The 21,884-nt window shown below is 40.6% G+C and overlaps 2 long non-coding RNA genes across 2 annotated transcripts; both read right to left on the bottom strand.

Annotated features, from left to right (window-relative positions):
* Positions 1 to 8,392: 8,392 nt before the first annotated feature.
* Positions 8,393 to 12,485, bottom strand: LOC123552091 (uncharacterized). Its single transcript, XR_008370825.1, has 4 exons — positions 12,271 to 12,485; positions 11,363 to 11,583; positions 10,446 to 10,675; positions 8,393 to 8,736 (listed from the first exon to the last, which is right to left on the bottom strand). It is a non-coding gene; the product is annotated as an uncharacterized LOC123552091 (long non-coding RNA).
* Positions 12,486 to 13,952: 1,467 nt separating this feature from the next.
* On the bottom strand, positions 13,953 to 19,432 carry LOC123552092 (uncharacterized). Its single transcript, XR_008370824.1, has 3 exons — positions 19,165 to 19,432; positions 14,818 to 14,946; positions 13,953 to 14,130 (listed from the first exon to the last, which is right to left on the bottom strand). It is a non-coding gene; the product is annotated as an uncharacterized LOC123552092 (long non-coding RNA).
* Between the last annotated feature and the right edge of the window lie 2,452 nt (positions 19,433 to 21,884).

Genomic DNA, 21,884 nt, shown 5'->3' with positions numbered 1-21,884 from the left:
TATTGTTGTTGAATTCTTCAATGCAAATGTTTTGCTGTCCTAAGATTTGGAGAGTTGTGATACATAAAATTGCTGCTGTGTCTGTCTGTCTCAAAATGCTTGTGGAGCCCTCTGCAGTTTAAAGATGGTTAATCAGATTTTTATCAAGTAAGGGATTTGTTTAAAAGTTTAACAAATCATCGTTTGCACTTTATTGTGTTAATTTAGTGATTAATACATGCAAGATTTTCACCGGAAAATTTGATTCCTGTCCTGGTTGCCCAACCAGGATAGAGTTATTTAGCATTTGAAGAACTTTCGTATTTTATTTGTTGAAGACTTTAATACATTGACAAATATATAGCCAAAATTGATTAGAAATGCAGGTTTGTAAAATTATTATTACCTCCCTTTACTTATCTTGGTTGTGCAGCCAGGATAGATTAGAAATAAATGAATTTAGAAGATATACAATGTTTTAAAACTTGCCTTTTGGTCCAGAATTTTGAAATATCCCAATAAAAATCATACGTAAAACTAGTATCGTATTGAAATAAAAAGAAAAAGTCCTCTTTTTTAATACTTCCATATTAAAGGGGAGTAATTACAAAATTTCATAGAAATAATAAAACATTTTTTTTTAAATAGTTATCTAATTCTGCGTTATTGGTCTTTTTGTTCATTTAGTAAATCTCTAAACAGAATATATGAAAAATGTCATAAAATATTGCTCAAATGTGATTGACAACCTTTAAAGGGACATCTTACAATAACCTGTCAGCACTGTCAGGACGGACACACGGAAGTTCCTACATACGGATACTTATGTGGCTACTCTTTTGTTCTCTCTATTGTTCTTTTAGCCACATAAGAGAAAAATAGCCACATAAAAGCCTTACGGAATGAATGACATCAAAGAAAAAGTACAGTTACCTATTGTCCCTATAGTCGCTTAAGTATGCAAATGTGAGCTCAGACCAACTGACGACGGATGAAGGGTGATCACAAAAGCTCACCTTGTCACTATGTGACAGGTGAGCTAAAAAAAAACTCTAGGAATGACCACGTTACAAACCTGCCATGAAATCTGGATGTACAAGATTTTATTGTGGATGACAGTTTGACTAAGTGTCATCGAGATTGTGCCAAAATTGTGACTTCTCCAGTGTCAAAACTCAAATTATTGATGACAGGTAACACAAAATGCACGACCACCGACTACAGGGTGATCACGATAGCTCACCTGAGCACATGTCCTTTGAAGTAAGAATGATACTTGCGGTTTTTGCACGCAACATTTCATCATGTCATACAGATGAACAAGTTTATTAATTCAGATTGGGCCCAAATTGTTACCTAGCATTTTAAACAAAGCTGTTGATGACTACCAAAAACAGGCAACAGTCTACCTTCAGTCCTTTAGGCAGCTGACAAATGAATGATGGATCATACCAGCTCACAATAAAATTTCTGTGCCAGGTTTGTTTGTTTTTGTTTTCTTTAAGAAACAGAGCCATGTTAGACATGGCCAATTTCCCCACTGAAGCAAATTTTTTACATGAAAGGGAGGGTAATTTAAAATCAAAGAGAGATAATTAACAAGAGCTGTCAGTAAGACAGTATGTTCCACTCTTCGGTGATTAGACAGTAAAATGGATTTGTGTCAATGATAAGTACCTTCATTTTGTAAATTTTAAAAAGGAATACACTAAGATTTAGAAAGACCCTACTACTAATAGGGTTTAAAGGTCAAGTATGAAAGGGCATAATTCTGTCAAAAATGGAAATTCAAGTTATGGGTATTGTTTCTACATTTGTGACTGTTGATGGTTAAGACATATTTTGAGCTTCAAGTCAATATTTTTCAAAGTAACAAGTATATGTTCAGAAAACAAAAGAGTACCCTAAAGACTTAAAACCAAGTATGAAAGGGGCATAATTCTTTCAAATAGGCAAATCATAGTTATGTCAATATTATTTAAAATATGTCCAGAAAACAAAGCTTATCCAAAGCTTCAAACAAAGTATTAAAGTGGCATAATTCTTGTTAATTCTAGTTAAATATCTTAAATTAAAAAAAAAAATTAACAAAAATTCTGAACCTGTCAAATTTTTACTTTTCTAAAAGGCTATAATTTAACAAACAAAATGATAGGTAATTTACAATTTTATGACCTGTGGCTCCAAAGATATCTTGTGCTAAAATGTGCCACTGTCTGGTCCAGCCTCTGGCAGGCTTGTATATTGTCCAATACACAACATTCCAGTAGAGACAAGCTTGACTTCTGTGTCACTTCTGTGAATCCAGGAATTTCTGGGATTGTTGACAGGCATTTTCCGCATTCTTTGAAATGCCAAGTTTAATATAAATAGGTATCAAATTTTTGGTAATCCTCCGAAAAACACTTACTTTTACACAATTCACTTCAACTGCACAACTATGGAAGGAGAGCACAATAAAAAGTCTTCTAGATTTTCTCTTGGCAGCATCCCATTGAACAAAGGTCTACAGCTGAGTAGCATGAACTGTGGAGACACTGAACAGAAGCCGTCTACCTCAAGGATGACTGCAGAAGAATTCTCTCTAGTACTGGCAAGACCTACTGCTGATGGTGGGGAGACCTCTGGAAATGTCCGGGTGCTACGACCAAAAGTGACTGAGACATCAGCCCTGAAAAAAGAAGATACAACATCATGTTCAGGCATGCGACTTGTAGACTGTGAAAAGATGTCTGAAGCCTTCAATGAGGCCTTCCAGATTCACCAACAAGAGGAGTTAGACTGCGAACAGGCCAATATCATAGTGGCCAAGGAGAGAAAACTTGGCATTAAAAATTTTGTTGGAAGTTCTCCCTAAAATGTACACACTGTAATTATGTTACACCACTGAAGAAGCTATATCAAGAGGCACTATCTCCGAGGCGAGGACCGAACCCAGCTGCACCAAATCTTGGACTGGCAGCTGACCTGCAAGACACTCCACTTGGGAACACCAGATGTAGATACCTACTGGCAAGCCGACATCCCTCCACCCTCAAAAAGGGCATGCAGAAGACAGGTGGAAGAGGAATACCAGAAGAAGTACGCAAAGCAACCTGAAAAAGTGAAAAGGAGGTTACTATCCAAGGGGCGGCAACTAAAAGATCACCTAAAATACCTGGCAGCAAAACCTTCAAGGTCAGAAAACCGCAAGGGACAGCTAGACCCAGTGCCTTCAACATCAAGGGCAGGAAACTCTGCTGACCATAGCTATTCACAGTGACACCTCTAGTCATCTCCCTTGTGTTGGAGAAAATAGACTAGAAAGAAAAAAATCTTATGTTGGATATGGACAAATAAATAAATAAATAAATATCTTCAGCAATCACTGTGTTGTACAGACATCTTTACCTGAAACTTATAAAATACGTTGTTTAGAAAGTAATTATGACTGTTGTTGTTGTTGTAACTGTATATTCTGTAATAAAATGCTATTTTGTAAATATTTAAAAGTATGAACTGCAACCAAATGAGTTTGTTTTTAAATTATAACAATTGCAGTCTCTTTTTAGTGAAATTAAACAAGTTTTCACGGCAGATGTCAAAGAAAAAAAGAAAAATATCTTGTGATGACTACCGTGCAAACTGACGAACTTCAATGGAAAGACACTGCAATTGTATTAGTAATACCGTAAAAAAAAAAAAAAAAAAAAAAAAAAAAAAAAGTAGCTACCGCAAAATCCGTAATAAATGCTCATCTTTAAACAAATGCCAACACTGTCTTCTTTAAAACATTGAAAAAGAACATCATGAAATGCTGGTAATATTTCAGTAAAAATACCATATAACTCCGTATTAACGCTCCCCCCCCCCCCCCCACGTTTTTTAGGGAAAATAAAAAAATCTTACCTTCAAAAATTGGTCCTAGATCCAACACAATAATATCCAGATAATAACAATTCTGTTACAATACAAATGAATTAAAAAAAAACCACACTTAATATGGGGTTATACGCAAACTTTTAAACACGACAACATCCTGAACAGGCATGGCACAAATAAATCTACTGTGTGTAACTACTTAATATGCCACGTGCAGGTAAATCCACATAAAGTTAATGACGCTACAGTATTGATCGAATTTAACTCGGATCACGTCACTCAGTGTGCGACTTTTCACAGATTCCCAGTACAATTATGTATCGGGTTATGTCAGTGCATGAATTTGGATGAATAGGGGGGCGTTTATACGAGTTACTGACATTGTTTGGATCAAATTTTTTGTAAAATGCATCGCCCACGGGGTGGGGAGGGGGGGTTTAAATGGGGTTATACGGTAGTAACAAAAATAACCACTGACACGACAAATACTGACTGATAAACTGTATCAGCTATTCAAATCTGGCTCTGCTTTAATTCCTATACATTTAGAGTAAAAAAAAATAGCTGATTCCTGTCTGGTGCTAAATAAAAAAAAATTCACCAGGGCATTTATTTGGAAATTTACGGTAATGACTTATGTGGCTGTTTTATTAGGAATTTTACGGTTCACAAAAAATTACAATATGTAAACAGAGAAAATTTGGAGAAATACCCAGTCTTAACATCTGTAATACACGAATTTAGTCGATCAAAATAAGTCTGGTTTTCTCGTGGCACGGCTCATTTCTTAAAATGGCTTAAGAAATGAGCCGTGCCACGAGAAAACCAACATAAAGAAATGAGCCCCGCCATGAGAAAACCAACACAGTGGGTTTGCGACCAGCGTGGATCCACACCAGACTTCGCGGCCTGTCTCTAAAAACAATATTTAATGAAAACTCTACTAATGTTATGACTATTAATTTACGAGAATTATTTCAGAAATGAGCAGGATATTATCATTATTCTTTTTACCATAAGTGGGTCAGCAGGTGTCATGTTATTATTATCTCATCCACCAGTCCGTCAGCTCCGTCAGCTCCACCAGTCCATCAGCTCCACCAGTCCCTCAGCCAGTCCGTCAGCTCCACCAGTCCCTCAGCCAGTCCGTCTTCTCCCTCGGTTGAAGTCCTAAGTCCATTTTATGGCGATGCAGGTCCTATTCGTTGACGCCATCTGAAAGGTTCAAATTAGTCTACATAAAGAACTTGAGCAGGATGCGCAGGCTGGTCTGGATCCACGCTGGTCGCAAACCCACTATGTTGGTTTTCTCATGGCGGGGCTCATTCCTTTATGCTGGTTTTCTCGTGGCACGGCTCATTTCTTAAAATGGCTTAAGGAATGAGCCGTGCCACGAGACAACCAACATAAAGAGATGAGCCCCGCCGTGAGAAAACCAACACAGCGGGTTTGCGACCAGCGTGGATCCACACCAGACTTCGCGGCCGGTCTCTAATAACAATATTTAATGAAAACTCTACTAATGTGATGACTATTAACTTAAGAGAAATATTTCGGAAACGAGCAGGATGCGCAGGCTGGTCTGGATCCACGCTGGTCGCAAACCCACTATGTTGGTTTTCTCATGGCGGGGCTCATCTCTTTATGCTGGTTTTCTCGTGGCACGGCTCATTTCTTAAAATGGCTTAAGAAATGAGCCTTGCCACGAGAAAACCAACATAAAGAGATGAGCCCCGCCATGAGAAAACCAACACAGTGGGTTTGCGACCAGCGCGGATGCACACCAGACTTCGCGGCCTGTCTCTGATAACAATATTTAATGAAAACGCGACTAATGTTATGACAATTAATTTAAAAGAATTATTTCAGAAATGAGCAGGATATTATCATTATTGTTCTTACCATAAGTGGGTCAGCAGGTGTCATGTTATTATTATCTCCTCCACCAGTCCGTCAGCTCCGTCAGCTCCACCAGTCCGTCAGCTCCACCAGTCCCTCAGCCAGTCCGTCAGCTCCACCAGTCCCTCAGTCAGTCCGTGTTCTCCCTCGGTTGAAGTCCTAAGTCCATTTTATGGCGATGCAAGTCCTATTCGCTGACGCCATCTGAAAGGTTCAAATTAGTCCACATAAAGAACTTGAGCAGAATGCGCAGGCTGGTCTGCATCCATCCTGGTCGCAAACCCACTATGTTGGTTTTCTCATGGCGGGGCTCATTTCTTTATGCTGGTTTTCTCGTGGCACGGCTCATTTCTTAAAATGGCTTAAGAAATGAGCCGTGCCACGAGACAACCAACATAAAGAGATGAGCCCCGCCGTGAGAAAACCAACACAGCGGGTTTGCGACCAGCGTGGATCCACACCAGACTTCGCGGCCGGTCTCTAATAACAATATTTAATGAAAACTCTACTAATGTGATGACTATTAACTTAAGAGAAATATTTCAGAAACGAGCAGGATGCGCAGGCTGGTCTGGATCCACGCTGGTCGCAAGCCCCACTATGTTGGCTTTCTCACGGCGGGGCTCATCTCTTTATGCTGGTTTTCTCATGGCACGGCTCATTTCTTAAAATGGCTTTAAGAAATGAGCCGTGCCATGAGAAAACCAGCATAAAGAAATGAGCCCCGCCATGAGAAAACCAACACAGTGGGTTTGCGACCAGCGTGGATCCACACCAGACTTCGCGGCCTGTCTCTGATAACAATATTTAATGAAAACTCTACTAATGTTATGACTATTAATTTAAGAGAATTATTTCAGAAATGAGCAGGATATTATCATTATTGTTCTTACCATAAGTGGGTCAGCAGGTGTCATGGTATTATTATCTCCTCCACCAGTCCGTCAGTCCGTCAGCTCCACCAGTCCCTCAGCCAGTCTGTCAGCTCCACCAGTCCCTCAGCCAGTCCGTCAGCTCCACCAGTCCCTCAGCCAGTTTGTCTTCTCCCTCGGTTGAAGTCCTCAGTCCATTTTACGGCGATGCAAGTCCTATTGGCTGACGACATCTGAAAGGTTCAAATTAGTCTACATAAAGAACTTGAGCAGGATGCGCAGGCTGGTCTGGATCCACGCTGGTCGCAAACCCACTATGTTGGTTTTCTCATGGCGGGGCTCATTTCTTTATGCTGGTTTTCTCGTGGCACGGCTCATTTCTTAAAATGGCTTAAGAAATGAGCCGTGCCAGGAGAAAACCAACATAAAGAGATGAGCCCCGCCATGAGAAAACCAACACAGCGGGTTTGCGACCAGCGTGGATCCACTCCAGACTTCGCAGCCAGTCTCTAATAACAATATTTAATGAAAACTCTACTAATGTGATGACTATTAACTTAAGAGAAATATTTCAGAAACGAGCAGGATGCGCAGGCTGGTCTGGATCCACACTGGTCGCAAACCCACTGTGTTGGTTTTCTCATGGCGGGGCTCATCTCTTTATGCTGGTTTTCTCGTGGCACGGCTCATTTCTTAAAATGGCTTAAGAAATGAGCCGTGCCACGAGAAAACCAACATAAAGAAATGAGCCCCGCCATGAGAAAACCAACACAGTGGGTTTGCGACCAGCGTGGATGCACACCAGACTTCGCGGCCTGTCTCTGATAACAATATTTAATGAAAACGCGACTAATGTTATGACTATTAATTTAAGAGAATTATTTCAGAAATGAGCAGGATATTATCATTATTGTTCTTACCATAAGTGGGTCAGCAGGTGTCATGTTATTATTATCTCCTCCACCAGTCCATCAGCTCCGTCAGCTCCACCAGTCCGTCAGCTCCACCAGTCCCTCAGCCAGTCCGTCAGCTCCACCAGTCCTCAGCCAGTCCGTCAGCTCCACCAGTCCCTCAGCCAGTCCGTAAGCTCCACCAGTCCCTCAGCCAGTCCGTCAGCTCCACCAGTCCCTCAGCCAGTCCGTCTTCTCCCTGGGTTGAAGTCCTAAGTCCATTTTACGGCGATGCAAGTCCTATTCGCAGACGCCATCTGAAAGGTTCAAATTAGTTCACATAAAGAACTTGAGCAGGATGCGCAGGCTGGTCTGCATCCATCCTGGTCGCAAACCCACTATGTTGGTTTTCTCATGGCGGGGCTCATTTCCTTATGCTGGTTTTCTCGTGGCACGGCTCATTTCTTAAAATGGCTTAAGGAATGAGCCGTGCCACGAGACAACCAACATAAAGAGATGAGCCCCGCCGTGAGAAAACCAACACAGCGGGTTTGCGACCAGCGTGGATCCACACCAGACTTCGCGGCCGGTCTCTAATAACAATATTTAATGAAAACTCTACTAATGTGATGACTATTAACTTAAGAGAAATATTTCGGAAACGAGCAGGATGCGCAGGCTGGTCTGGATCCACACTGGTCGCAAACCCACTATGTTGGTTTTCTCATGGCGGGGCTCATCTCTTTATGCTGGTTTTCTCGTGGCACGGCTCATTTCTTAAAATGGCTTAAGAAATGAGCCTTGCCACGAGAAAACCAACATAAAGAGATGAGCCCCGCCATGAGAAAACCAACACAGTGGGTTTGCGGCCAGCGTGGATCCACACCAGACTTCGCGGCCTGTCTCTAATAACAATATTTAATGAAAACTCTACTAATGTTATGACTATTAATTTAAGAGAATTATTTCAGAAATGAGCAGGATATTATCATTATTGTTCTTACCATAAGTGGGTCAGCAGGTGTCATGTTATTATTATCTCCTCCACCAGTCCGTCAGCTCCGTCAGCTCCACCAGTCCGTCAGCTCCACCAGTCCCTCAGCCAGTCCGTCAGCTCCACCAGTCCCTCAGCCAGTCCGTCAGCTCCACCAGTCCCTCAAACCAGTCCGTCTTCTCCCTCGGTTGAAGTCCTAAGTCCATTTTACGGCGATGCAAGTCCTATTCGCTGACGCCATCTGAAAGGTTCAAATTAGTCCACATAAAGAACTTGAGCAGGATGCGCAGGCTGGTCTGCATCCATCCTGGTCGCAAACCCACTATGTTGGTTTTCTCATGGCGGGGCTCATTCCTTTATGCTGGTTTTCTCGTGGCACGGCTCATTTCTTAAAATGGCTTAAGAAATGAGCCTTGCCACGGGAAAACCAACATAAAGAGATGAGCCCCGCCATGAGAAAACCAACACAGCGGGTTTGCGACCAGCGTGGATGCACACCAGACTTCGCAGCCGGTGTCTAATAACAATATTTAATGAAAACTCTACTAATGTTATGACTATTAACAGAAATTTTTCAGAAACGAGCAGGATGCGCAGGCTGGTCTGGATCCACGCTGGTCGCAAACCCACTATGTTGGTTTTCTCATGGCGGGGCTCATTCCTTTATGCTGGTTTTCTCGTGGCACGGCTCATTTCTTAAAATGGCTTAAGAAATGAGCCGTGCCACGAGAAAACCAACATAAAGAGATGAGCCCCGCCATGAGAAAACCAACACAGCGGGTTTGCGACCAGCGTGGATGCACACCGGACTTCGCGGCCTGTCTCTGATAACAATATTTAATGAAAACGCGACTAATGTTATGACTATCAATTTTAGAGAATTATTTCAGAAATGAGCAGGATATTATCATTATTAGCTCATCTGATTTTTTGAAAAAAATGATTAGTTATTGTCATCACTTGAGCGGTTGTCGGCGTCAGCGTCGGCGTCTGCGTCGGCGTTGCCTGGTTAAGTTTTATGTTTAGGTCAGCTTTTCTCCTAAACTATCAAAGCTATTGCTTTGAAACTTGGAATACTTGTTCACCATCATAAGCTGACCCTGTATAGCAAGAAACATAACTCCATCTTGCTTTTTGCAAGATTTATGGCCCCTTTTGTACTTAGAAAATATCAGATTTCTTGGTTAAGTTTTATGTTTAGGTCAACTTTTCTCCTAAACTATCAAAGCTTTTGCTTTGAAACTTGGAATACTTGTTCACCATCATAAGCAGACCCTGTACATCAAGAAACATAACTCCATCTTGCTTTTTGCAAGAATTATTGCCCCTTTTGGACTTACAAAATCAGTTTTCTTGGTTAAGTTTTATGTTTAGGTCAGCTTTTATCCTAAACTATCAAAGCTATTCCTTTAAAACTTGCAACACTTGTTCACCATCATAAGCTGACCCTGTACAGCAAGAAACATAACTCCATCCTGCTTTTTGCAAGATTTATGGCCCGTTTTGGACTTAGAAAATATCAGATTTCTTGGTTAAGTTTTATGTTTAGGTCAACTTTTTCTCTTAAACTATCAAAGCTATTGCTTTAAAACTTGCAACTCCTGTTCACCATCATAAGCTGACCCTGTACAGCAAGCAACATAACTCCATCCTGCTTTTTGCAATAATTATTGCTCCTTTTGGACTTAGAAAAATCATTTTCTTGGTTGAATATTATGTTTAAGTCAACTTTTCTCATAAACGATCAAAGCTATTGCTTTAAAACTTGCAACAGTTTTTCAGCATCATAAGTGGACACTGTACATCAAGAAACATAACTCTATCCTGCTTTTTGCAAGAGTGATGGCCATTTTTAGACTTAGAAAATCATGGGTAGGACAATATTTCTATTATACAAAAAAAATCAGATGAGCGTCAGCACCCGCAAGGCGGTGCTCTTGTTGTTCTTACCATAAGTGGGTCAGCAGGTGTCATGTTATTATTATCTCCTCCACCAGTCCGTCAGCTCCGTCAGCTCCACCAGTCCGTCAGCTCCACCAGTCCCTCAGCCAGTCCGTCAGCTCCACCAGTCCCTCAGCCAGTCCGTCAGCTCCACCAGTCCCTCAGCCAGTCCGTCTTCTCCCTCGGTTGAAGTCCTAAGTCCATTTTACTGCGATGCAAGTCCTATTCGCTGACGCCATCTGAAAGGTTCAAATTAGTCCACATAAAGAACTTGAGCAGGATGCGCAGGCTGGTCTGCATCCATCCTGGTCGCAAACCCACTATGTTGGTTTTCTCATGGCAGGGCTCATTTCTTTATGCTGGTTTTCTCGTGGCACGGCTCATTTCTTAAAATGGCTTAAGAAATGAGCCTTGCCACGGGAAAACCAACATAAAGAGATGAGCCCCGCCATGAGAAAACCAACACAGCGGGTTTGCGACCAGCGTGGATCCACACCAGACTTCGCAGCCGGTCTCTAATAACAATATTTAATGAAAACTCCACTAATGTTATGACTATTAACTTAAGAGAAATATTTCAAAAACGAGCAGGATGCGAAGGCTGGTCTGGATCCACGCTGGTTGCAAACCCACTATGTTGGTTTTCTCATGGCGGGGCTGATTTCTTTATGCTGGTTTTCTCGTGGCAAGGCTCATTTCTTAAAATGGCTTAAGAAATGAGCCGTGCCACGAGAAAACCAACATAAAGAAATGAGCCCCGCCATGAGAAAACCAACACAGTGGGTTTGCGACCAGCGTGGATCCACACCAGACTTCGCGGCCTGTCTCTAATAACAATATTTAATGAAAACTCTACTAATGTTATGACTATTAATTTAAGAGAATTATTTCAGAAATGAGCAGGATATTATCATTATTGTTCTTACCATAAGTGGGTCAGCAGGTGTCATGTTATTATTATCTCCTCCACCAGTCCGTCAGCTCCACTAGTCCGTCAGCTCCACCAGTCCCTCAGCCAGTCCGTCAGCTCCACCAGTCCCTCAGCCAGTCCGTCAGCTCCACCAGTCCCTCAGCCAGTCCGTCTTCTCCCTCGGTTGAAGTCCTAAGTCCATTTTACGGCGATGCAAGTCCTATTCGCTGACGCCATCTGAAAGGTTCAAATTAGTCCACATAAAGAACTTGAGCAGGATGCGCAGGCTGGTCTGCATCCATCCTGGTCGCAAACCCACTATGTTGGTTTTCTCATGGCGGGGCTCATTTCTTTATGCGGGTTTTCTCGTTGCATGGCTCATTTCTTAAAATGGCTTAAGAAATGAGCCGTGCCACGAGAAAACCAACATAAAGAGATGAGCCCCGCCATGAGAAAACCAACACAGCGGGTTTGCGACCAGCGTGGATCCACACCAGACTTCGCAGCCGGTCTCTAATAACAATATTTAATGAAAACTCTACTCATGTGATGACTATTAACTTAAGAGAAATATTTCAGAAACGAGCAGGATGCGCAGGCTGGTCTGGATCCACACTGGTCGCAAACCCACTGTGTTGGTTTTCTCATGGCGGGGCTCATTTCTTTATGCTGGTTTTCTCGTGGCACGGCTCATTTCTTAAAATGGCTTAAGAAATGAGCCTTGCCACGAGAAAACCAACATAAAGAGATGAGCCCCGCCATGAGAAAACCAACACAGCGGGTTTGCGACCAGCGTGGATGCACACCAGACTTCGCGGCCTGTCTCTAATAACAATATTTAATGAAAACTCTACTAATGTTATGACTATTAATTTAAGAGAATTATTTCAGAAATGAGCAGGATATCATCATTATTGTTCTTACCATAAGTGGGTCAGCAGGTGTCACGTTATTATTATCTCCTCCACCAGTCCGTCAGCTCCACCAGTCCGTCAGCTCCAGCAGTCCCTCAGCCAGTCCGTCAGCTCCACCAGTCCCTCAGCCAGTCCGTCAGCTCCACCAGTCTCTCAGCCAGTCCGTCTTCTCCCTCGGTTGAAGTCCTAAGTCCATTTAACGGCGATGCAAGTCCTATTCGCTGACGCCATCTGAAAGGTTCAAATTAGTCCACATAAAGAACTTGAGCAGGATGCGCAGGCTGGTCTGGATCCATCCTGGTCGCAAACCCACTATGTTGGTTTTCTCATGGCGGGGCTCATTTCTTTATGCTGGTTTTCTCGTGGCACGGCTCATTTCTTAAAATGGCGCCGTGCCCATGGAAAACAAACATAAAGAGATGAGCCCCGCCGTGAGAAAACCAACACAGCGGGTTTGCGACCAGCGTGGATCCACACCAGACTTCGCGGCCGGTCTCTAATAACAATATTTAATGAAAACTCTACTAATGTGATGACTATTAACTTAAGAGAAATATTTCAGAAACGAGCAGGATGCGCAGGCTGGTCTGGATCCACGCTGGTCGCAAACCCACTATGTTGGTTTTCTCATGGCGGGGCTCATTTCTTTATGCTGGTTTTCTCGTGGCACGGCTCATTTCTTAAAATGGCTTAAGAAATGAGCCGTGCCACGAGAAAACCAACATAAAGAAATGAGCCCCGCCATGAGAAAACCAACACAGTGGGTTTGCGACCAGCGTGGATGCACACCAGACTTCGCGGCCTGTCTCTGATAACAATATTTAATGAAAACGCGACTAATGTTATGACTATTAATTTAAGAGAATTATTTCAGAAAGGAGCAGGATATTATCATTATTGTTCTTACCATAAGTGGGTCAGCAGATGTCATGTTATTATTATCTCCTCCACCAGTCCATCAGCTCCGTCAGCTCCACCAGTCCGTCAGCTCCACCAGTCCCTCAGCCAGTCCGTCAGCTCCACCAGTCCCTCAGCCAGTCCGTCAGCTCCACCAGTCCCTCAGCCAGTCCGTCTTCTCCCTCGGTTGAAGTCCTAAGTCCATTTTACGGCGATGCAAGTCCTATTCGCTGACGCCATCTGAAAGGTTCAAATTAGTCCACATAAAGAACTTGAGCAGGATGCGCAGGCTGGTCTGGATCCACGCTGGTCGCAAACCCACTATGTTGGTTTTCTCATGGCGGGGCTCATTTCTTTATGCTGGTTTTCTCGTTGCACGGCTCATTTCTTAAAATGGCTTAAGAAATGAGCCTTGCCACGAGAAAACCAACATAAAGAGATGAGCCCCGCCATGAGAAAACCAACACAGCGGGTTTGCGACCAGCGTGGATCCACACCAGACTTCGCAGCCGGTCTCTAATAACAATATTTAATGAAAACTCTACTAATGTGATGACTATTAACTTAAGAGAAATATTTCAGAAACGAGCAGGATGCGCAGGCTGGTCTGGATCCACACTGGCCGCAAACCCACTATGTTGGTTTTCTCACGGCGGGGCTCATCTCTTTATGCTGGTTTTCTCATGGCACGGCTCATTTCTTAAAATGGCTTAAGAAATGAGCCTTGCCACGAGAAAACCAACATAAAGAGATGAGCCCCGCCATGAGAAAACCAACACAGTGGGTTTGCGACCAGCGTGGATGCACACCAGAATGAGCCCCGCCATGAGAAAACCAACACAGTGGGTTTGTCATGTTATTATTATCTCCTCCACCAGTCCGTCAGCTCCACCAGTCAGTCAGTCGGTCCTTTCCCTCGGTTGAAGTCCTAAGTCCTTTTTACGGCGATGCAAGTCCTACTCGCTGACGCCATCTGAAAGGTTCAAATTAGTCTACATAAAGAACTTGAGCAGGATGCGCAGGCTGGTCTGGATCCACGCTGGTCGCAAACCCACTATGTTGGTTTTCTCATGGCGGGGCTCATTTCTTTATGCTGGTTTTCTCGTGGCACGGCTCATTTCTTAAAATGGCTTAAGAAATGAGCCTTGCCACGAGAAAACCAACATAAAGAGATGAGCCCCGCCATGAGAAATCCAACATAGTGGGTTTGCGACCAGCGTGGATCCACACCAGACTTTGCAGCCTGTCTCTAATAACAATATTTAATGAAAACTCTACTAATGTTTTGACTATTAACTTAAGAGAATTATTTCAGAAACGAGCAGGCCGCGAAGTCTGGTGTGCATCCACGCTGGTCGCAAACCCACTGTGTTGGTTTTCTCATGGCGGGGCTCATCTCTTTATGTTGGTTTTCTCGTGGCAAGGCTCATTTCTTAAAATGGCTTAAGAAATGAGCCGTGCCACGAGAAAACCAACATAAAGAAATGAGCCCCGCCATGAGAAAACCAACACAGTGGGTTTGCGACCAGCGTGGATCCACACCAGACTTCGCAGCCTGTCTCTAACAACAATATTTAATGAAAACTCTACTAATGTTATGACTATTAATTTAAGAGAATTATTTCAGAAATGAGCAGGATATTATCATTATTGTTATTACCATCAGTGGGTCAGCAGGTGTCATGTTATTATTATCTCCTCCACCAGTCACCGTCAGTCCGTCCTTTCCCTCGATTGAAGTCCTAAGTCCTTTCCTGTCTGCGATGCAAGTCCTACTCGCTGACGCCATCTGAAAGGTTCAAATTAGTGTACATAAAGAACTTGAGCAGGATGCGCAGGCTGGTCTGGATCCATCCTGGTCGCAAACCCACTGTTGGTTTTCTCATGGCGGGGCCCATTTCTTTAGGCTGGTTTTCTCGTGGCACGGCTCATGCTGGTCTGGATCCATCCTGGTCGCATTTTAAGAAATGAGCAGTGCCAGGAGAAAACCAGCATAAAGAAATGAGCCACGCCATGAGAAAACCAACATAGTGGGTGTGCGACCAGCGTGGATCCACACCAGACTGCGCAGATATTATTATTATTGTTATTACCATCAGTGTCAGCATCATGTTATTATTATCTCCTCCACCAGTCAGTCCTTTCCTTCGATGCAAGTCCTAAGTCCTTTCATTTTAAGAAATGAGCCGTGCCACGAGAAAACCAACATAAAGAAATCCACACCAGCCCAGCCTGGATAAAATCGTCTACCTCCCAACCAATGAAATTAACAAGTAACATATTTTCCAACATTCTAACATTCTATCAGTCCACTGCATTCTTTACTCTTCTGTTCCGTAGAATTGGATACTTACAATATTCTAAAGATCTGTCCCGCTTTGAAAATTAGAATGACATTTGTAAAAAAAGTAAAATAAACAACTGTCTAAAAGTATTTTTAACCTACTTATATTAAGTTATAGCACTTAGATATTGCTGCAAATGCATCAAAATGATGGCATGTAGATATCTAACAGCATTTTAAAAATGGTGAGCTTGTAAGTAAAGACGTTGAACTGTCCAAAAGTGTGTGCTCTTCATGCAATTCAGTTCCTACATATCCTTTCCGCAGCCTTAACGTAGGCCTACTAAAACGTATTAGCGTCTGATGGCCCTTTCACGTTTCCGTAGAAACAACATTTATTACACGAAACTTATTTTTTTGAAAATATTTCTGAAATGTCTAGGTCTGCACCTCTCAAATACGGTTATATCTTACATCTAAGGCATATACTGACACTCTCAGACAACATCAAAAATGACCTTTTGAGCGATTTGATGAAATTTCAAAATTACCAATGTACGCTTCGTCCGTTGCGGACCCCTGTGGGATTAGTGTTTATCCAGAGCATCTTTTTTTTTCCAGAGCATCTTTTTTTTTTTGATAGATTAAAAGCTGACATGCTGTACATACTAAAGCCCAGGTAATATTAATTCGTAATAAAGTGCTGAAAATTGGCTCCCCAATAGCAAAAAAAAAAAAAAAAAAAAGAAGTCCACGCGCATACATTTAGACGGGGTGACCCCTGCGCATGACCCCTGACTATCTACGAATCAAAATGCGGCTTTCGTTTTCAAGTTAAGCATTTCTACTTTTATTTTATTTACTTCCGGAAATAGCTGCAGGTCGAGTGACGTCATCAAAAACATACATATACCTGGCGAGGATGCATGAATATGTGCTGGCCGTCCTAAGGTTATATGAGTAAATTGACAATGGTTTTGTAGAATAATATAAATGTAGCTACTCATACAGGTAGTCGTTGATAAATATTATGTTCCAGATGATACCCGGATCACTGCGGCAAGAACCTATGTCAATGCTACATTTGTTCTGCAGACCCGCTCGCTTAGCTCAGTAGGTAAGAGCGTTGGTCTACGGATCGCAGGGTCGGGAGTTCGATCCTCGGGCGGGGCGTATGTTCTCCGCGACTATTTGATAAACGATATTGTGTCTGAAATCATTAGTCCTCCACCTCTGATGATTCATGTTGGGTAGTTGGCAGTTACTTGCGGAGAACAGGTTCGTACTGGTACAGAATCCAGGAACACTGGTTAGGTTAACTGCCCGCCGTTAACTGACTGAAATACTGTTGAAACCCAAAACAAACAATAAAAAAAACATTTGTTCTGCAGATAGTAGATCTAACTTGCATGTAAAACTTTAACCAGGATCAGTTTTTGCTTGCAAGCACGTGTTGTACAATATCGCGTTCATTTTGTATCGATGCTTCTATGAGTGATACTTCTGTAAATGCAGATCGATAATCAATAAATATATTCTTAATCAATGAAAAGCAAATTTTATTGTTGCTTTTAATATTTCCAACTACCCTTTACATTAATACAACAGTAGTCACATCTTCACATCAGTTGTAGGCCTATATTAACATGTCATTTTACATTTTTTATCTTCTTCAGAGTTCTGCAAATTGACACATTTTTATTTTCTTATAGAACTCTCCATATATCCAAATGGTAAGTATAAAATTTCCAGAGTTGGGATGTTTTTCAAATCATTGACTCATAAAAATATTATTTATGTAACAATTTTCACTGAGCGTGTATTAGTCCGTAGAAATCATCATATAGTTGATGCACTTGATCTAATTATGTTAGTGGGCTCGTTTGAAGTTGCATTTTTGGATCACATTTTAAAATGTAAAAAAATGGTTGTCATGAAACAAAGTGTTCGGAATATTTACAAAATACAGTCAGCTTTGAAAGTACAGTAACAGTGGGGAGTACAATGCTACAGCTGAGTGATCAAAAACACCTATTTTAACAAAGATATACAATTGTAGCGGATATTTTTTTTGCAAAAAAAAAAAAAATATAAGCTTGAATTGCTATAATAACAGTGTCAACAACATAAATATAACAAATTAAAAAAAATCCATTTTGCATATGTCACCACGGCAAGGATACATTTCGAACTCAGTTTGAAGAACTTACAAAATAAAAAAAAATGTACCAATACCACTAAAAAGTATTAATAACGGCATAGAGATTGCATATTAAGACCGAAAATATGCCGATTTGTTCTTCATTTATACGCTGGCAATCACTTCAGAAAAATAAAATTGGTATCAAGTATATGTTTATTTCACAGGAAACATACAAAACTATATTTAAATTTCCATTTGACACGCCGTGCATAAAATGAGATAATATTTTTGTGAAATCGTCATCAAGTGTAGAAATTATCCATATACCCCTATAGAAAATTTGTATCTTTTAGCGTCAACGGTTTGTATCTTTTAGCGACCCTAGATTTGTACCATTTAGCGTTGGTTGCATCATTTAGCGTCAGCTTTGTATCATTTAACGCCAGTTGTATCATTTAGCGAAGTTGTATCATTTAGCGTTCCCACAGGGGGGATTGTAACCACGCATGCAGATGATGATTTTAAAGAAATAAGTTTTAATTTCAAGTCATCATCTTTTAAAGTACCAAAGATATGTCTATAAACAAAGCTTTCAAAAAATAACATTAAAATAATTTCAAGTATAACAACTTTGTGATCTTGACCTTGGGTATAATGGGCCCAGGTCCTGCACATACTTTCTTTGTATGTTGGACAATGTTTATGTGAACTCACAATAAGATAAAAGCAATAGTAACAAAGATATGACAGGGAGACAAATATAGCGGAAAAACTTTAACCTTAAAAATAACTCAAGTATAATACCTTTGTGACCTTGACCTTGGGTATAATGGGCCCAGCCTTTGCAAATACTTTGTTTGTATGCTTGACATTGTTAATGTGAAGTTACAGTAAGATATAAGCCATAGTAACAAAGATAAGACAGAAAAACAAAGGTTGCCGAAAAACCTTAAAAATAACCAAAGTATAACACTTGGGTGACCTTGACCTTGCTTTTTTTGTATGCTGAACAATGTTTATTTGAAATTTTAGTAAGATATAAGCAATAGTAACAAAGATGTGACAGAAAAAACAAAATTTGCCTAAAAACTTTAACCTTACAGATAACCTAAGTATAACACCTTTGTCACCTTGATCTTGGGTATAATGGGTCAAGCCCCTGCACATACTTTGTTTATATGCCGGACAATGTTTATGTGAGGTTACGGTAAGATTATGCAATAGTAACGAAGATATGACAGAAAAACAAAGCTTGCTGAAAAAACTTTGACCAAGAAAGGTCCTGTCGATGCCGACGCGGACGCCGGGGCGAGTACAATAGCCCCCCCCCCCCCCCCCCCCCCCCCCCCCCCCCCCCCCCCCCCCCCACACACACACACCTAACCCCTCCCCTTCTCCGAATAGTGGAGGTTGAAATAGCTTTGAACGCAGTTTTTCCTATTGCTGTAACCCAGCATCCTGTTAGTTAATAGCCGAAGGCCGAGTGTTTGAAACTTGTCAGGGTTACAAGCACAGTCCTTTAGTTGGACAAGACTACATTTTAGAATCACAAGTTTTAAATCAATCATGTTATAACTTACCTGCTCATATGAAACATGCTGCTATCAAGCCGTCGCCGGTATTTCTCACTGTTTCTTCTACATCATTTTCTAACCTCTAGGCATTATTTTCAGTGAGTGAGCTACTTTTCCTCTCGCCAAACTAATGTCCGACTTTTTGACATGTGAGCGATATCTCACATAAAGCTGAAGATTGGTAAATAAATAAATTCAAAATAATTTTCCCATCTTACACGTAAGAGAAGAAAGACTGCCCTTAGGGTCGAAGGATTTTGGCAGTGGAAAGTGCAAAGAGAATAAAAAGAACAGACCAATGTATATCTTTCTCTCATTCTATCTCTCATTCAAACATGTGAGACAAACAAGACGATTGGACAAACATGACAACACACTGATGAATTGCCTCGGGAACTTCCGTTAATATCCGTGATATTACGTACATTATCGAGAAGCCCCGATTCAATTAAATAGCAGACGATACAACATAATGACACTATCGGAAATTTGACGCATGCGCGAGGGTTAAGTATTATTTTCCCGCTCTGGAAAAGACTTAATGCACGGCGCACATAAAACGGTCTAAAAAATACGACCCGTGACATATATATCACTGGATAACCCATAAAGTGTTTCTGCTTATTTCCTATGGGGTCCTTAAACGTTTAATAGTATACAGTCCTACCAAAATGTCGGAGAAGGTTACTAAAATCTAGCAGGGGCTATTCAGCTAGGCAAATAATCTGTAACTGTTAATATCCCATAAATCTCCGTGGCCAGCTGTGCTGACCGAAATCCTCACATTAATTACCTGCTATTTGACCTTATCTTACATGAATTACGACCACAAGTTTTATGCCTTTTTACTAATCAGCAGAAATTTATAGAAGTCTTATATTGTTGTCTACAAAGCAGGGAATGTTTTTTTTTTTTTTTTTCATCATTTCCGAAGAGCTATAAAATAAATTTAATCCTATTTGTTACTTTTTACAGGTGAGTAATAATATATTTTTTTGTCTTTATCAGTTATGTTCTTGAAACAAAATTTATCTGGCAAAACAATTAGAAGTACAGTACAGTTATTTTCGAGAAAGTTTTTTATTATTATTGTTATTATTATTATTATTATACACAATAAAACTAAGAAAATTAGAATTAGTCCCTACCTGTTTCACTAGAGGGTTTATAGTTTTACTACTTCCATCAGTTCGTCTGTCCATGCTTTAATACGAATCGGTACTTATGCTGCTACAAGAGACAATACATAATATTGAATTCTATTTATTCGCTAATTCTTATTTAGTGATTAAAACTTCTTTTAGGTGGCTTAATTCCGTCCACCAGAATGTCCTTCTAATTGTCTCAATAAGTGTACAAAACAAAGGATAATGCAATTTTGATGAAACTTTCTATATGTTATGAAAAAACATCAGGTGAAAATGCATGCATTTTGTTTTTACCTAGTTATGCAAATGTAAGAAACTGTATCCTGAAATGACTTAATAAGAAGTACATGGTAGGTTATTTAACTTGCTATACTGATAGGAGGCACATCATTTATTTTTTGCAATTTTTGTACCTTGTCATGAGAAAACTTAATAAAACAGCTCTTGCAATAAATTGAAAAGCATAAGAGGTAGATCAATTAAGGGACTTTTTTACAGAATGAGTACACACATAAGGCATTAGACCGTTCCTGTGGGAAAATTATGAAATTATGCGATAATTTTAAAAGTATTTTGGTTGTGTAAAAATAGGGAATATTGAGAAGATAGTGACATTTATGCTCCCATGTATTTTAGCAGAAGTATTTTGTACTTAAATCGGAAAAGAAATTCAGTTTAATTTTTGCGTGCAAGTTAAAATCTATGTAACTATTAAAGATATTCAATTTAAACTTCACACATGTCTTCAGTGTCATAATGTTAGGTCACTGGCTATGTCCCGTAACTCTGACCTCCGTTTTAGCAGAATTATGCCCTTTTTGTACTTAGAAAATTCTGGTTAAAATTTTGCATCAAAATATCTTTGTAACTACTGAAGTACTTACAGTACCGCGATATTTACATACAACATAGTCTAATGTTGTTAGTTGTCTATAAATGTTTCTTCTCCACTTACAACATGCTTTTTAGCTCCACTATTCGGAGAATAGGGGAGCTATACTACTCTCCCCGGCGTCGGCGTGACCCTTTCTTGGTTAAAGTTTTTCGGCAACCTTTGTTTTTCTGTCATAACTTTGTTACTATTGATTATATCTTACCGTAACTTCACATAAACATTGTCCAGTATACAAACAAAGTATGTGTAGGGGCTGAGCCCATTATACCCAAGTTCAAGGTCACCCAGGTCTTATACTTGGGTTATTTTAAGGTTAAAGTTTATCGGCAACCTTTGTTTTTCTGTCATATCTTTGTTACTTTTGCTTATATCATACTGTAAGTTCACATACACATTGTCCAGCACACAAACAAAGTATGTGCAGGGGTTGGGCCCATTATACCCAAGGTCAAGGTTACCAAGAAGTTATACTTTGAATTATTTTCTTGTTTAATTTTTTCGAGAACTTATTTTATAGACATATCTTTGGTACTTTAAAATATAATGACTTGAAATTAAAACTATTTGTTTATAATCATCTGCATGTGTGGCTACATACCCCATAACTCTAAATGTGTTTTCGACAGAATTATGCCCCTTTTGTACTTAAACTTTTTTGCAATCTTCGCTTTCTGGATATAACT

The sequence above is a fragment of the Mercenaria mercenaria genome, chromosome 4, assembly GCF_021730395.1.
Source record: "Mercenaria mercenaria strain notata chromosome 4, MADL_Memer_1, whole genome shotgun sequence".
Taxonomy (NCBI): domain Eukaryota; kingdom Metazoa; phylum Mollusca; class Bivalvia; order Venerida; family Veneridae; genus Mercenaria; species Mercenaria mercenaria.
The sequence above is the reverse complement of the archived record's forward strand: the minus strand, read 5'-3'. Positions and strand labels throughout refer to the sequence as shown.